Raw genomic sequence first — 18,342 nt, forward strand, 5'->3', positions numbered from 1 at the left:
AAAGCTTATGAGCAAACTTCCAGCAACCAGTGGCAATATAAGAGCTAGCAGTAGCCTCTGGGTATGACAGACTACTCTGACCTGCCACAGCAGTATCAGTGGTATCTTCTCCTACCATTTGTCATGTGTCTTTTCTTAGGAACTGCTTCCCACATAATTTTCTGAGTCAGCAGCGTAACCTTTCTGCTCCATATCATCCAACAAGAATGTAAAGGAGGAAAAGTGCCAGCAGCTGTACTGCTCTCCAGCTAGAGGGTAAAGGTCCTTTGAAAATGTGAATTTGTTTACACAGCAACATACAATTGTTGCCAAAAGTCCACGCTGACTTCAGCGGAGCTGGATATGTTATTTGGTAAAGGAAGAGTATTTCTAAAGAAACTTATAGTGCATCATCTTCCTATGCTAACTCTGTAGATCTTTAATTCAAAATAATTAAATGTGCAAATGAATTAAAAAAACAACAGTAACAACAACAAACGAATAACTCTTTCTCCAAACCAGAAGACATTATTTAGTGATAATATAAATAATAATCTGAGGGAAGGGTGGACTGTTCATGCCTCTTTTGCAATTGCTAACCTCAACAAAGCTGAATTTTCTTTCTTCATGTCTGAAATTAACCCTGGATTTCTAATAATTCAAACCCAGAGAGTCTCTTTAAAATTCAGACCTCATTTTTGTTTTTAAATCATTTATTATAACAGTTTCACTCATATAGGTTCTTCTCCTATGCTGCACAAAGACTAGAAAATATTGTCAAGTGTTTTCAGTTAACTATTTTTTTATAATGAAGTCATAATTTTAATGATTTTATAAACTGGTTGCTAGTAGTATTTTTTCTCTCTTCGTATATGTTTGGATGTGTAAGTAAATAATGTTTTTTTTTTCCTGTGTTGTGATTCTATTTGTCATAAATGGAAGCAGTGATTTTTCCTGCCCAGAAAAATGTCCATGCCTGGGTCAAGATTTTAATGAATTTGTACATTCTTTATAAAAGTTTTGCAAAATTAATAAAACTAACTTTTCAAAAAGGTCATAAGACCATCTTTATTGCAAATACAAAAAGTCATTTTTCCCTAACTGCCAAGCTTTGTTACTGCAAGTAACTCCTCTCAGAAGAGGGAAAAAAGGGAGAATTAATAGGCCCCAAAAACAGTAAAGTGGATATCTGAAATCTAATGACAAGAGTTCTCATACCTTTGTCAGGGTTATCTGCTCAAAGACCTAGTGACCTGGATTTTTATTCATGAGGTCAATGTCTATAGCATTGTTTTATTTTATGCTAAAGTTCCAACATCAGTCTGTTCTGGCAAAGGTGTTTTTTCTTTGCTAAAATGGATGATGTTTCTCTTCATATATTCCCCTGTCCTCCAATAACCATTTGTCCGCTGTTATGTAGGTTGTAATGCATATAGTTGTACATGAAGTCAAGCAAAATACTCACAAACACATGTATTCCTTTGAAACATCACTTTGGGTCTCCAGTGGTCAGCCATAAACTATGGGGGGGCGGGGGAGGTGGGGGAAGGAAGGAAGGAGGGGGAAGGAGGACTGGTCACAATGGTCAAAATTGCTTTCGTTAATTGTCCAGGTCCAAGTCTTGCTGTAAACCCTTTTTTATCTTCAGTAGACAGAAACTGGCATTGTCAGAAAGCAATTTATTTCATTGTCATAGACATCTACTTTAGAGAACAAAAATCACCTTTCTTTGGTGCTTCTTATCTCTGTCCAATGGCTGCACAGACACCTAAGGACAACCAGATTGAACTTGAGCAATGAGCTTCTTAAAACCCAAGGTTAGGTGATAAGATTCCTGTTGTATGCCTTTTATGCCAGGTTCTCCATACTGGAGGTAGATAATCCCCATGCAGTGTTAGATTAGGTTGAAGCTTTTCTATTACCTTGCTCAGAAAGACTGAAATGGAGAGTGAAGCCGTATTGATATAGCATGGCTATCACAAAAGCCTCAAGAGAAGGCAGGTAAGTCATCACTGCTGCAGCATGGCGATATCTTTGGTGTCACAAACGGGTTCAACTGGAGATTTAACCTGTTAAATAACAATGATTTAGTGCTCCTTCTCTTGGCACCAGCTCAGTTTTCTTGACAAGGACATGACATCAGGCCAGCAGGTTAAGTGAGGTGATCCTCCCCCTCTACTCAGCCCTGGTGAGGCCGCATCTGGGATAGTGTCTCCGGTTCTCGGCTCCCCGGTACAAGAGAGACATGGAGCTCCTGGAGAGAGTTCAGAGAAGGGCTAGAAGATGATTAGGGGACTGGAGCAGTAAAAAGTGTCTTAGCTCCCCCAGCTCTGTCACTCTCAGTTGTAGGTACCAAAACTGACCATATGACTGGCTGCAAGGAAATCATACATCTAGACAAATGCCAAGACCTGACAAAATGTTTACCAAAATATCTAGCCTAAACAATGAAAGGTATTTACATTCTTGCCTTGTACAAAAGAAGCAGACACAAATACTATAAATTGTAATTTATATTGTATTGCCCTGTATTGTATTGTATTATCCTATGCATAGTGCATGTGTTTACATGCACATAGAGAAGATAAAAACTGAAGAGAGAGATAGCAAGAGATTAAAACACAGCCTGTTAGAGTGGTGATAATCTGTGGAATCCATTGCTTAAAGTTATTAAAGATTCTGAATCTGTTTCTCATTTGAAGTTTTATTTGAAGTTTAATGTTTTGGGTACGTCCTTTTCTAAATATATGTCTGTTTGTACTTGCTTCCAAGGTTACCTGTATTTTATTTTTAAAAATAGATTAACATTAAATATTTGCTGTCTGATCTAAAAGTCACTGAAATTAATGGAAAACCCCTCAATTACTTCATTGGTTTTTGAATCACATCTTTAGAGAACTTTCTCCTTACAATCTGTGATTATTAGGCCCTTATAGGGTGTAGGTCAGTACTGATATTAGTGCACTCAGAATGATTTGTGGTAGCTGCATATCTGATTCTATGTCAGGTATGCCCAGTTTTTCCAAAACCTGAATCATTGTAATTGTCTTGTGAGCATCTCAGCTATACAATATTTTGCAAAACATGAGTGTTTAATCAACAAATACAAAATTCATCAAGAAAGACTGTTCCAAACTGTAAGGTAGCCTTGTGGATACCCCATTGAACTGATTACTGCAGCTTAACAGGGCTATCTTTTCACCTGTGGAAGAACATAGAGAATAAACTAACAACTTGTCCCAGTTACCAATATAGATATAACTTTGGTAGATCTGTAGTTTTGATTTCAACAGTAATGCTATATTGAAACTACTCTTACAGTACGTATATCTGTGTGGTAGAAAGAAAAGAGCAAAGGCAAAGGAAAAGCAAAGGAAAAGCAAAAGGAAAAGAATTGCATTTTATCTCTAATTTTGACATTTTAAAAATCTACATTAAATTGTCATCTCTTTTAAAATGTGATGTTGCATGCTGTTCTTTTTCTAAAGACAAACACCTGGAACTTTGCTGTGCAGCTTAGTTGTTCATACAACTGAACAGGAATGACATAAAGAGCGTTGATATGCATTATTTAATTTCAGAAATAAAAGCATTTCAGAAGACTTTACATTGATTCAGGTCTTTTCTGTATTTATATACTGCAAGTTCTAAAAAAAAAAAAAAAGTAAGACTTTTTGTGTCAAGAACCTTGTCCTTCTCTGTCTTTATAAAACTCAGTAAAAATTTAGAATAATAATTGAAATCATAGTTACAATGTTAGAGAAAAGAAAAAGAACAATAAATCCACTGAAATTATACAAGACTGTACCACACATACATTAGCTCTCTTCCTGCCAAAAGAGCTCTGAGCATATGTACTGTTCACCTAAATATAAAACAGTAAAAATCAGATCACTGAGCCAGAGAAATAATGCTATGTGGTTTACGTGAGTCTTTAAAATAGTTGTACTGTTGCTGAGCACCAAAAAAAAAAAAAAAAAAAAGAACACTGTTCAAGCTTTGAGTTATGTTGAAATATGGCTAACGATGGGGAACTGCTATAATGGCAAAAATATTTTATTTCTACTTTAGGCTAATTAATGTAGAAAATGTCTCATTTTTACAACCCATATTTTAAACCTTTGACAGTTATACAAGCAAAGTCATTTTCCTGAAAATGAGAAACCGTGGACTATGCAAGATGATAACCTTTTGAAAGGGCAGAGTTTCAATTCCTCAGCAGAATATTTGATTCACAGCACCATAACAGTTGACAGAGTTTATCATTAGAGTGGCTATTCTATGTGAGCCCTACCAAAATCAATCGTGCTTAAAAATTAGAACATTCCACAAGTTAAGAAACTACTCCTTTGCTCTAAAGGCCTGATCAAAAATCAATTAAGAGGAAAGAAACACTTCACCATGATCAGCACCAGAGGCAGCTGAAGTATTGGGGACATATTTTGCAGACTTCACTTTTTTATCACTAGATGAAAGCAGACTGAGGGAAATTGAAAAAAAATATAGTCTTAATTGCAAAAGGCTCTTTGGGTTTCACATTTAAGGTGAAATCTCTGTGGTCAGTGCTAGCTCAGCAGTGACTTGCCCATATGTCACGTCTATCAAGTATATGGCAGGAAACTCAGTTATGGTGAAGCTGAAGTTGGCAGGAGGGATGTACTGTTTTGCTGGGAGTAGACAAGTGCTTTTAGAAGTGGCAGGGGAATGGGAGCAGAGGCAGACACAAAATCAAGGACACTAATACTTGGTTGAGCCAAACAGTTTGCAAGGTCTGAACATCACAAAAGGCTCTGGGAGGATGATGCTTAAAGCATTCACTATGAATATATGAAAAAACTCGATAGGTGGGGTCTGGAGCCACCATCTGACTGAATACTGAAGGAGTAATGAAGGTAGATGGGGGTCTCTTAACATATGCATGCTGAGTCCAGGAAGCCACAGGCATTGGTGTGCAAGACATTTGGGACCCATTAATGTGATTATGATGACTCATGATGAGTTCAGGCAAAGAGCAAAAATTCAGGATTTCTAAGGAATCCAAAGATCCCTGAGGATCAGGCTTTGGCTGTGTATTTAAATGCCTCCACAGCACCAGGCATCCCAGCTGCTGGCATCATGCAGGGAGGACCTGCCTACTATGTATTCAGAGTAACCCAAAAAAAATGCATTTCGTCCATAAACTAAACAGATTCACCACCACCTTCCTGTACTGTAGAGTACGGTATTTTGAGAGAAACTGCTCAGTATAGCATATTTTTTTTCTTCCGCTTCTCTTCTTACAATTAATTGTAGGTAAAGAGTTGAAACAAAGAAGGATGAACAAACAGTGAAGGTATCAGCACACAAGTTAGTAGACCTCCAAAACCTAACTTTTTCAGTAAGGTAAAATGCAGCTAAAAGCACTTTTTGAATTATGTCTACTGCGTAGTTTCCTAGGCAGATAGTTCAAGGTCCTGACTGCTGAGTTTTGCATCCCAGTTCAGAAAAATGCCATATCATGTGCCATAAATTATCGCGTTGACTTCAAGGATTACGCCTTTAATTTCTTTCTAGTATCTCAAATGTAGTTTAATAGAGCACCTTTTTATACAGAAGTATTGTATTCACCTTCACCTTGTAGTTTTTAAACAAAGTCAGCAGTTCCATTTTCCTAGCCTATGTAACTCATGAATGCACCAAATAATTACCCTTTAAAAATATATATTATCGATACGTGATTTTTTTTGACAGAAAGATTCATATTATGCTTAAAACTTAATATATATGTAATATCACAGGTCATTAAACCTGTGAGAACTTTAAACCTGGAAGAGAAGATCAGAATTGCTGGACAGAAAAAAAGATGAGCTTAACAGAAACACAACTGTACTGGGTTTGTGTGGCAAGGTTTTGTTTGCAGGAGGCTGCAGGGGTGGCCTCTGTGAGAAGAATCCATAAGCTGACCCATGTCAGATCACAGCCAGCTGCAGCTGGCTCCAAAAGGGACCTGCTGCTGGCCAGAGCTGAGCCAGGGAGTGACACTGGGTGGGCCCCTGGGCAAGCAGATTGAAGAAAGGGGAAAAAAAAAAAAAAAAACTGCTGCCCAACAGCAGCTGGGAGAGTGAGGAGTGAGAACCAGCCCTGCAGACCCCAAGGCCAGTGCAGGAGGTGCTCCAGGCATGCAGCAGAAGTTCCCCTGCGGCCTGTGGAGAGGCCCCAGGTGGAGCAGGCTGTCCCCCTGCAGCCCATGGGTCCCACACGGAGCAGATCTCCACGCTGCAGCCCGTGGAGGAGCCCCAGGTGGAGCAGGTGGATGTGGCCTGGAGGAGGCTGCGGCCCATGGAGAGCCCCCGCAGGAGCAGGCCCCGGGCCGGAGCTGCAGCCGGTGGAGAGGAGCCCACGCAGGAGCAGGGGGTCTGGGGGGAGCTGCCGCCCGTGGGGGACCCGTGCTGGAGCAGTTTGCTCCTGGGGGATGGACCCCGTGGTACGAAACCACGCACCCAGGCTTGCTTCGGGAAGGATGGCATCCCGTGGGAGGGACCCCACGTGGAGCAGGGGCAGAGAGTGACCGTGAAGGAGCAGCAGAGACGAAGCGTTAGGGACTGACTGCAGCCCCCATTCCTTGTTCCCCTGCGCTGCTGGGGGACAGGAGGTAGAAGAGGGTGGATGGGAGGAAGGTGGTTTTAGTTTGCTTTTAGTTTCTCACTGCTCTAGCTTGTTAGTAATAGGTAATAAATTATATTACTCTCGCTATTCTGAGTCTGTTTAACCCATGACAATAATTGTTGAGTGATCTCCCTGTCCTCATCTCAACCCTTGAGCTCTTTTCATCATATTTGCTCCCCCTTTCCCTTTGAGGATGGGGAGTGAGAGAGCAGTTGTGGTGGAGCCCAGCTGGATAAAACCACTACAATGGAGATTTGTCAAGAGGAACTGCTTAGACCTGATTTTTTTAATTAAATTGCCTAAAGACCATTTTGTGTCTTTTTTTTTTTAACATATTTTTAACAGTTTGAAACTTGACAGCTGGCCTTTGTTAAATATTTAACTTTTGCAATTTCTGAACCCTTTCTGAGCAGCCTTTTATACACTATATTTTATAGTTAATTTTATACAATATGCTAATCCCCCTTTATTTTCATTATAAACGTATTTCATTCTTTTCTCATACATCATACATCCTTCCTCTGTTGCCCCAAATTCCAATCACAATCCTTTCACTATGTTCTTTACTTCCCACTTACTTACTTCCCTGTCAGGGAAGGATGCTTTGCCTAGGATGGAGACTGATTATTGGTCTTGCTTTACTCTTAGACTCCATTTTTTAATTTCAAGTTGAGCACCATTAAAGCCATTCATGATAAGATCAGTGCTGACCAGAGACCTGTGTAATTTCATCCTCCTTTGAGCAGACATTACTGACCTGAAAGCTGCTCAGCCCCTGACAAGAAGCTCTGTCTTTTCTACAGCAAAATGGCAGAGTTGGTGCAACTTGTTGTCATAAGTGTGAAGGTTAAGTTGCTTCCCTCACTACAGAAAGCTTCGCAAGACATTTTAGTTTCTTTCTACCTCAGGCAAAGAGCAAAAAATTGAGGACTTCTAAGGAATTCAGAGATCCCAGAGGGGCAGGCTTTGGCTATGTATTTAAACAAGCAACCGTGTATTGTTCAGAAGACGTAAGTGGATACAGCCCTTATGTAGAGTGGGACAGGGATCGGGGTGGCTGCACAATCTCGTCTGCCCCCTCTTTACATGAGTCAGGACCAAGGGCCAGATTCCAGTGCAGCTCAGGAAATCCAGAGCAAAGGTTAGATAGATGAGTTATGCTGCTCACACAGACTCTGCTTTCAGTGTGTTTCTTAATCTTACAGTAGAAAAGCTGTAATTTATTTCATAATTGTGCCTGTATTAAGAACATTTTGCCACTTGTTTTACTATTTTGTGTATAACAGTAAGGCACTGGAAAGGCTAATCTGGAAAGGTGAAATTTTGCATTATTCTGCCCAGTTCTGACACTGCTTCTTCCATCTCAGGGAGATTCCTCATAAGTATCATTTGCAAGATGCCTGCTATCTCAGTCTGCACTTGTCAAAACTGTTCATCATGATGGAAGAACAGAAAACCCTGAGGGGAGAAAAATAGTGCGTCATGCATGCCAAACTCTGCCTATTAGCACCAATATATGCTGGTAACTTGAGGTCAGGAATTAACAGGCACCCATCATAAGTATAGCTGCGTCAGTCTTGCCTTTCTCAGAAGCTGTTGCCCAGAGCTAGAGATGTCACAATCTCCTTAGAAAAGGGAGACACAAATGGAAAAATCATTAGACTGGAGGTATTTTGAGACAGGTTTCTCAAGTCTGAACAATATCCCAAATTTTCCCATGAGTCTCTCTTTGAATTGTTTTTGAAATACTTCGCTCTACAGTTATTCTGTCTCAGTCCTTCGCTCAACAACTCAATGCAATAAGGGAAGCAATTTGACTATAGTGATTAATTGGTAGAGTATTTCTTATATCTCATATTAAAGCAATACAAAAATCATGCAGTAGAACATGATTTGATGTTCTAATGATATGCAGAATAAACATTATTTAATGGCTGAAGAAGCAAAGGTTAAAACACCCTCCATTCCTTTCTATTTGAGGAGAAAATATTTAGCAGATGCTTGTCAGTTCCAACAGGAAAATCAGCAAATTTAGTCTTAAGGAAAAGGTGTGCATGTGCATGTATACAGGTATGTATGTATAGATGCTCTGGTCTCACCTGAATCTATTTACACAAGAGAAAAATGCATAAACTGAAAAACGTAAAGTTGTGAATAGCTGTATTTCTTTAAATTGCTTAGAGTGGTACTAGTGGCATCTTAAAATAAGTATGTACTGGGAAAGTTGTTGTGCATATCTATATATTATAAGGAATGCCACTGTCATTTTCCATGAGACTTGGGGGAGTCAAGGTCTTCTGTTTGGCTTCAGGATTTCCTCATAATTATTTCACATTCTTATTCTCTAACAGGAAACAGTGAGCAGATATTTATATAGATTAAGAGTTACTGTAACTATCAATGTCCAAAAAATATTTTAGAAGGCTAAGCAAAGATGTAACTGCTATGGATTAAGGTGAAACTTCTCTGGGTCAATCTTCCACAGTTATAAATCAGATTTCCATATTTTCTTTTAAAGCAACTGATATGACTGATCGTCAGAAACAGGATGTTAGATAGGCAGGTTCTCACTCATATTATGACTCCTTTTTTTGAATGGTTTTTCAGAGATTAAGGTAACTTTTCCCATCTGATCATCACGTGAGGCTATGGTCATGTAATCTACCCATGTTCTTCTGTTCCTTTTCTTTACTATGATGTCTGTTCTCTTCTCTCTTGACAGAAAGATAAAATCTGTAAGTAATGGTGAGATACCAAAATACTACATAAATATCCTGAGGTAAATAAGACAGATAAAATATCCATTAAATAAAATTTATGAACAAAAAAAAAAAAAGGAAAGCAAATGTTGGCCCACCTCACCTGAATGACTCATCCAAAATAAGTTTCAGTGATATCATCTTTACCATAAAACAGTCATAAAAATTCTTGCAGACTAGCCACGGAGTTTTTCAAACTGCATTAATGAGTCCTCCGTTCTTGGGTCTCACTAGTCAAGTGAAAATTTTTATGTTGACTTAGTTAGTTTTTGGTCATAAATTACTCCAGTTCATTATGTTAAGAGATGACTTATGCATCCAAGAATGAGACCCATAAAAGCCTCAATGCTGAGATGGAAGCAGTGGGATCTAGCAAGTATGACTGTATACCATGGCTTGTATCTTGCATCCTATGTCTCCCCAGAACTGAGCTGTCACAATCTCTAAGGACCCACAGCTCAGTGTCCCCTCCTACATATCACACACTCATTGATGTGGGAAGGGGTCCATACCCCTGCTCAAAGCAAGGTCAGCACTGAATTCAGACCTTATGGTTTGACTCCTAAGGTCTTGAAAAACTTCCAGACAAGGACATCCCGAGAAGCTCCACTTGTAAGGGAATGAGCCATTAACCATGGGCATGTAAGCCCTCTCTAAAACCAAGGATAGATACATACTGTTTCCCAAAAGGTGGCAGTATCTATGAGCTATCAACTAGTGCATCTATGCCCAATCATATGAGGCACAGACAGCTCACTCTATCTGGTGAGCATCATCTCAGCATTAATCAAGCAACTTGAAGCAATTACCACAGGACCAACCAGGCATGCTCACTGGCAGATTTTGTTGGCACTTAGGGAGCCATTGCAATAAAAAAAGGATACTTGCAGAGTTCCCCAAGTACTGGCAGAAGTTTTGAAGTACAGTCTTCAAATTAATGGCATGCTTGTGATATGCACAGCAAAACACATAATCTATATATAAATCAGTTGAAGCCACTGTATTTAATAACTCAAGAGGACGTATAAAGCACGGAATAATAATTATTTTTTCCAGCTTTAATCACCAAAATTATAGGAGTGTTATACAGATATGCTTTTTAGCTCTTATAACTGTTTTCCAAAGGATACCAGAAGGAGCATTTACACAATCCATAGCTAAAATTGAGAACCAAGTTAACAGATACATATGGAAAACTTCACTTCCAGAAGCAAACCCAAATCAAAGAAGTAAATCAAAGCAAAGCAGGCTTGTTAATGAACTATAATATTTTAATCCTCCTTTACTAAAAATCAGTATCTACTACTTACTTACTGAAAGGAGGTTGCAGTGAGGAGGATGACAGTCACTTTTCTCAGGTGACAAGTGATAGGACACAAGGAAATGGTATCAAGTTGCACTGGGGAAGTTTAGACTGGATATTAGGAAAAATTTCTTCATGGAGGGGGTTGTCAAGCATTGGAACGGGCTGCCCAAGGAAGTGATGGAGTCCCCATCCCTAGAGGTATTTAAGAGATATGTGGACGTGGCACTATAGGACACAGTTTAGTGATGGTACTCAGTAGGTTACATTGATGGTTGGGCTTGGTCATTTTGAAGGTCTTTTCCAACGTAGATGATTCTGATTCTACTACTGACAAACAGCTTTGATCAAACTTTACGAACGTGCTAATGTATTAAAGGTATTTTCCTTCAAGCAATTGTAAGCAACTGTATTTCTGCTCACAGTTTGGAGAACTTGGTTCCTTTTATTTTGTTAGTTTTCTTCTATTTATTGTTGCACAGCTTTCTTACATAACATTTGCAGAACAATCTTGCTCCAAACAAGGATTTTTATCTAGCAGTTTTTAGCTGTAACTAAGTGTAACATGTCTAGAAGAATGTTTCATTACTTTTTTTTTCTTCAACAGCTCTAACTTTAAAAAATCAGCACTATGCTACCTCAAATGTTTTGGTTCTAAGAGTGCTATATGGCTGCAGCTGATGGTAATATGCTTCTTGACTGTTATTGAAATTATATATAAACTTGTATATAAGCTTGCAAGGTGTCATCAAGTTTCCTCCCAAAATATTTATAAAATATTTATCAGTTTTCTGTTTAAATTATGAATAACCTATTAGAACAATCATTACCTGGGTTTAATATAGCTCAGAGATATACTTTTAAGACACTTTCAAAGTCCTTCAAAAATTTTGTCCTCTGTTATACCAAAAATAATAAATTTTTGTACATATTCGTATTTTAATATTTGTATTTAAGTTTATTTGCATTTAAATTTAATTTTTTAAAAATGCCAACAATGATTTTAAAATGTCATTTTTCCCAATAAATTAATTTTCTGAAGACATTACTTCCTCTGATTATTTTTTTTTCTAATTTGGAAAATATTTTTTTATAGAATATGTTGATGATTATCTCCATCTCTTATGATAACTTTTTAATCTGTTTCCTTCTCCTATCCTGTTGACATCTCAGTCTTCACTCAACAACTCAAATGGAAGCCTGGTATGGATTCATACTACAAACACCTTTTGCCCAGTCTTGCAGCGATGTCAAAATGTTGCAGGAAAACTATGACCAGAGCCATCTGGAAGTCACTAGCTACTGGAAGAGGAACCTCCAGGGCTGCAGACACTGAGCTTAGCCACACCCAGACTCCTTTACCATTCCACTCTCCTAGAGGAGGCTCTGCTGCCTTTTCTCTTTTCTCTGTATTGCTTCACTCATCAAAAGATGAGAGAAGTACTAGTGTCCCTGGTTCATAGCCCACTAGTGTTCCCTCCCTGAGAGACAGTAGCGCAGCCATGCTGGTCAGCTGGCGATGACATCACCCCACCTCTTTGTTCCAGGACTGCTTTTGCAATCCTCCAAGCTCTGCAGCAGCACAGCCACAGCAGAGAAAGGCATTGTCTGAAATTGTCTGAAAGTGTCAGTGCTCCCTTTCTCCCTCTCCACATCGCAGACATTGCCACCAATAGCTGCCCCCTGGCTGAGAGTGTATTTCTGCTCTGCTTTCAAACACCCTATCCCAGTAACAGAAAACTGGCAGATATCCTTGTCCCTCAGGGAAAATTATTAAAATATATATATATATATATGTTGTCTGGGTGTCTGGGTATAATGCACAGTAATCTTATCCTAACAGGTCAATATACTGTCATTTTTAACACTTACCAAGACACAAACTTGCTATTTAACACAGATACACAGAATGTTCACAGACCTTATGCTGAGAACATCTCTCAGCCAACTGGAGTGACTCTGCAGCAGACAGTGAGAATGCCATCCTTTAGAGCCCTTGCCTCTTACTAACTCTTACTAAAAAAGGATTTTTACTGAGCACAGATCACCTATGTCTGCAGTTGAGTGCATTACTTTACTGGTCACTGTGCCATTTAGCAGGCAATTTCAGAGATTCCTTCCCTTTTACAGTCAGTGTGTTTCTGTGCACAGCAGAAAACAAAGATGAACAAAATGCTAAAAAAATAATAAAAAAAAATGAAGGTTCAGAAAAGTTTTTCAATGAATATCATAAATTTACTTGATTCAGATTTCAAGTTACTAATAGCATTTCTTATATTGTATCCGAAAATTATTGGCAATGTCTGAGTTGCTTCCTTTTCCAAAAAAAAAAAATTCATTTAATCCCATAAACTCACTTGATATAATGAGATATAATTTGCTAGCATTCAACTAACGCATTTTCAGATTCGTGAGGAACACAAGTCATCAAACATGCATTACTTACCTTGACCACTTCTCAGGTCCTACATTGTTGCTCTTGAGTGTGTGTGGGGGTTGTTCTTGATAGCAAAACCTCATAATTAATCACTTTGCTGTGTTCAGACAGCAATCTTAACCATTAACCACAATAAAGGCAGAAAAGCAGAAACAGGAAAAGGATTCATAATATACATAAGACAAGGAGAGTGCTCTCTCATTTAAAATTTTTGTCCTACCAGAAACAAGAGTTTCAGAATATTTATAAAATCTTATGAATGATAATGGTATGAGGCAGGCTAAGTTACCACAGAACTACCAATAAAACCAACTTGAAACATCTAGTAAAATGACATTCGAACTACAGTGAACTTCTTGTACCTTCAGCAAATTTATGTTCTAATTTATAAGCCAAAGCCTTTTCTCTCTTTTTATTACACAGAACCTTTGGATTTCATATAATGGACATAGGAAATAAAATTAGGATTATCAGAGATTTAAGTTCCAAATGTCTATCTTATTATTAATCAGTATCATACATGTTGTGTCCTTTAACTTGCACAATTAGAAGACTAACAAAGCTAGCTTCCAAATAACTATACATCACTACATGAGGCCTATTTACACAGTCAGTTTTACTTTTCATTCTCTTTATTTCTTTCTCCTTATTTATTTCTGGTTACAGATAAAACACTGTAACCACCACAGGTGATATTGCAACAACTGACAAGTCTACTGTCTTTTGTACATGCACAAACAAGTAAAGTTTTTTGGTTTTGTTATCCTAATAAAAGTAACATAACTCCTGTAGGGGAGAATTTTCCTTCTTTTACCTCCAAACTATGTTTTGCCAATTCCTTCTCTCATTCACATTGCAAACTCCTTATAACCTATCATCACTAACATAAAACTAAACTGCCAATGTAGTAAGGCATCTGGCTAAAACTAGCTCACAACATGAAGAACATTTGGTTAAAAGTGGAACAGAAGTTTAATATATCAATTCAAAGAATCCATAGTGTATGAAGAAGTTTCTGCAAATCAGCACTGAAGACTGATTTAAATCTTTTTTAAGTGTCATTTGAAGGTGTTTAAATGTTAAAAGCCTAAAAGCAAATGTCTATACTGTGACCTTAGGTCCAAGTTTGAAGTTTTCTTCTCAGTATGTCTTATGTGATGTGGAATTGGGGTCATCTTTTACCTCCAGAAAATACATAGTGTTCTTGATCAACACACTGACAATTTTTTATTTATTGAAAATTACATTTGGCAATCTTCATCTGTCTAGGTCTCTTAAGCATTAATACCAATTCGTGTTCTCTTAATAGTACAATCTACAGGACTGTGCAAAACTGAGGGCAGCTCTCTGTTGACGTAATGTATATACTCACAGCCATTTACTTACTTTCACACCCCAAAAAAATGATAAGGCTTGCATATGATGCCTTTTCATAGACTGTTTAAAAAGCAAGCAGAAAAATAGAAAACAAAACACATAAAGATTTTTACAAAAAAAAAAAAAAGTTTTAAAACCCACACTGGCAGACTATAGAGATAGACAATAGAGACAGAACTGCAACCCTAAGCCAGGACATAAAGGTCTGCTGGCACACAGATTCACCTTTGTTAACTTCCCAGAGATTCACAGAAGCTTGTCAAGGACTGGAATGACTTTCACTCCCCAAGTCTTGGCTTCCATAATATCCTCCTCTTCTCATGCAACTTTCTGACTCAAAAGATGAGACAGCATTGCCTTCCCTCTGTTTCTGTAGCTTGAGACTTGCATTAACTCTGCCTCAAAAAAAAACTTCCTTCAAGGTCTTGGAAAATGACGACCCATGGTCTTCCTTGGAGTCATTCAACTTATCCCAGTCAGAGGTCATTGCTGGATAGCAATAAAATAGAAATGCTTTGCTTTTGTTAAGCAACTAAAGAAATAGTCTATATTTTATATGAAATAGAAATTGAAGTTCATCTTCCAAATAAATGCAACATAATTCCAGATGTATCACATCCCTTCTGAAAGACCAAGTGGAAAAAAAATCAGTATAAAAATAAGTGATTGGAAAAAATCTATACAGCAATCAGCCCCATATTTAGTTCTCATTCACCACTAAAATTAAGAAGCATTAACCTATATTTACTCTCAACATTCCCTTTTCCTTCAAGGAAAATAAGAATTTAATGAAAATTGTTCTCTCGGAAACTAAAATCTTGATTATAATAGGAAGAAGCTGACTTTACAGCTTATTCTGATTAAAACAACATGAAAAGAAAAATAAAGTAAATATGGGGCCTGTGTTTCAAAAAAAAAAAAAGGTATTCTTTTATAGTCTAGATTATAGCAAGTTACTTTAACAAAATAATATAGAAACAAGCTGTTAGACTCCAATTTTGAACTTCAAATTAGTAATAGAATCACAAAAAGTCACTATATTCAAGCTATGTTTATATTTTTTGCCATACACAACTAATATTACCTTAAGCCTATCTTTAAAACCCATGTTCTAGGCAATACTGTCCTATCTTGCTTCAGAAATGTAGTTCTGAGAACAGGCTAAATTGTTCTGTATATACTGCTAGTTTTCCTTAGCTCCAGATGATGTGTCAGGTTTTTCATACTCAACATGATGACACAAAATATTGCATATGTCTAGCAACGTTGCTTATTTTTTTCAACTCTCGTTCTTTTGGGTATGGCAATATCCAACACATGCTAAAATGAAGGAGTTTTAAGGGTTTATGGCTTAAAGCTTAATAATTCCCATTTAGAAAAAGTCCACATTCTTTCCAAAATGACATGCTCTGCTCAACTCTCACAAATTCATTTGCAGAAGACTTGCATATGTAAGTTGTTTACAACTCCAAAGATATTTTAAGAATAGCTGATGCCTAGTTGCTTCCCATACAAGATATTTCATTAAAGAAGAACAAGATAAGCATTTACCTACAGAAAAAGAAGATGAAGAATTGCTTCGTTTCCTTCTGCTATCACTCACATAGATACACAAATAAGGTCTGATCTTTGGCTTCTGCTGAAGTCCCTTTGTGATAAGAATGCTTACATGAGTCATTAGCAGGCACAAAGCCAGAACTGTTCAGTGCATCCCCCAGGCTGTTCTAAGACATGCCAGGAGTAGGTTTGGCTTTCAGCTCTGGAAGCAGAACACTAACTTCAAGCCACTTTTCTCAACACCTCCCTCATCATGTCTGGTAAAGGACTTGTCCATGAACTTCAGCTTCTTTCTCTTCCAGATGGTAACTTCTAAAGTACACAACAGAAAAGTGGGAACATAATTCTCACATCTTCACTGATGTTGTAAGATTAAAAATCTTCACATCAGACACAAACAGCCAGTTCAAGGAAAATAGTAAGCTTGCAAATGGATAATACACTTAAAATGCTGTATATTTCCTACGGGTCTAAAGTAGAATTGTAATACAACTCAACAGCTGTACAGTGGCTCAGGGCCAGATTCTCAGCCAAAGTTGAACAGCATAGACTAAGTCTCGAGCAAATATAACTTGCTTAGATTTCTTGTATACTTTCTCAGAACTTCTATTCTAGTCAACATGTAGTATGAATCAGGATTACAGTACAGAATTAATAGTGCAGCTGACTAGAGTCCACAAAAAAAAAAAAAAAAAAAGGTCAAAAATGCTGAACTAATCAAAAATGAGAGAAATTAAGCAAATATTTCACCACCACCTCATTTTCAGCTGTACAACATTAAAGGGAAATCAAGTGTGCCATCATCCAGTTAGAGAAGGCACAAAAAGGCCATGAAGCTGGAGATTACAAATGCAAACAAAACAACTACATGTCTTTACTTTAAACTACAGTCTTGAATTTGTCATTGTATCTGGCAGGCCTGAAAGGGCAGATTATTGGGAAATTATAATCTGTGCAAAAAGACATCATCATTGAGGGTATTCATAGCAAATTTTGCCTTATCTGAGAGATTTTAATCTATATTAGCATAGGATGCCATCAGTAAACAATGAAAATGCGCATACTAATACATAAAGAGTATTAGAGTACAATGCTGTCTCCTATTCCCTTTTCTTCAGTATGTGAGACAGCATAAGCAAGCCTTGTTGCACAGATGTCCTAGGCTAGAAGGGCCAATTTCTTTGCACTTCTGTTGGGATTCTTCTTGTCATTTTTTAGTATTTCTTTCAAGTTGTTTCCTGGATGTGCAAATGTTATTTTGAAGTGATAATCCACCTGGTAGTTCCAATTTGTAGAGATGCTAATGTTTCACTACTTTTCATTAGAGATTCATAAAGCTAATTTATTCTTAGTATCCAATCTTTTCAATTTGCCCTATATTACCATCAATATTTTTATTGTGCTATGAAGTCACCAAGGAAAGTGAAGATTCCTGAGAACTGTGAGAGAATGTTAAAGTATCCAACTGTTTGAAGAAATGAAAAAACAATAGCCAGAGTAATTACAGCCTACCTTCAGAAAGAATCTGGAATTAAAAATAAATAAATATAAATAAATATAAAATTGCAACTTCCTCAGAAATAAAGGAGGAATAAAAAGTAGTCAAAATTAATTACTCCAGAAGATGTCTTCCTAAGTTAGTGTAATCTTCTTTGGCAGCGTAGATGACTAGATGCATAGGGGAAAGCAGTACATTTCAACTTTAATAAGACTTTTGACACTGCCCAGTATATAATTTTCATAACAAGACCAAGGAAATATGATCTAGTTAGAATAACCTAGAAATGGGTATAGAATGATGGAAAATTTTTCTCAAAAGTAGTAATCAAATTGGAGAACATTTCCCGTAAGATTTGACAAAAATTTGTTGGCACCCAATCCGATGATTATTTTAATTTTTAACTTAGATTTGGAGTGATAATGATAATGATAAAATGAGTGTGTGACAGTAGACTGGGAAGATTTGCAACCACATTAGAATTCAAAATAATGCTGAAACGGAGCAATGATCTGCAAAGATCAATACAAGATAAGCAGGAAGGAAAAATAAACTGCAAGCCACAAGAAGAGGGGGAAAAAAGGGGGTAGAGACTGGTAGAGCAAGATCCAGAGGTTTTAGTGGTTCCTAAAGGAAACAAGGCAGAAGTAATAATGAAGTTGCATTGGGTTTATGTGTCCAGGTGTTGGTGGGAGGGTGCTGCAATGCGGTTTCTGTGAGGAGAGGCCAGGGCTGCCCCTTGCAGGACACAGCCAGCTCCAGCGAGCTCCAACAGCCCCACTGCAGG

At 37.6% G+C, this 18,342-nt stretch overlaps 1 long non-coding RNA gene across 2 annotated transcripts in view; it reads right to left on the reverse strand.

Annotated features, from left to right (window-relative positions):
* The window catches only part of LOC308192398, a 98,587-nt gene extending 82,289 nt beyond the window's left edge, over positions 1–16,298 (reverse strand). The window contains exons 1-2 of one of the 2 annotated variants that reach the window (XR_013948776.1): positions 16,052–16,298; positions 14,726–14,989 (exon numbers count right to left, since the gene is read on the reverse strand). This is a non-coding gene — a long non-coding RNA (uncharacterized lncRNA). Of the gene's footprint in view, positions 1–14,725; positions 15,124–16,051 lie in introns of both variants that reach the window. The other variant, XR_013948777.1, reaches the window with a different exon arrangement.
* Positions 16,299–18,342: the final 2,044 nt, after the last annotated feature.

The sequence above is a fragment of the Anser brachyrhynchus genome (genome assembly GCF_964034855.1).
Source record: "Anser brachyrhynchus genome assembly, chromosome: 3".
Taxonomy (NCBI): Eukaryota; Metazoa; Chordata; class Aves; order Anseriformes; family Anatidae; genus Anser; species Anser brachyrhynchus.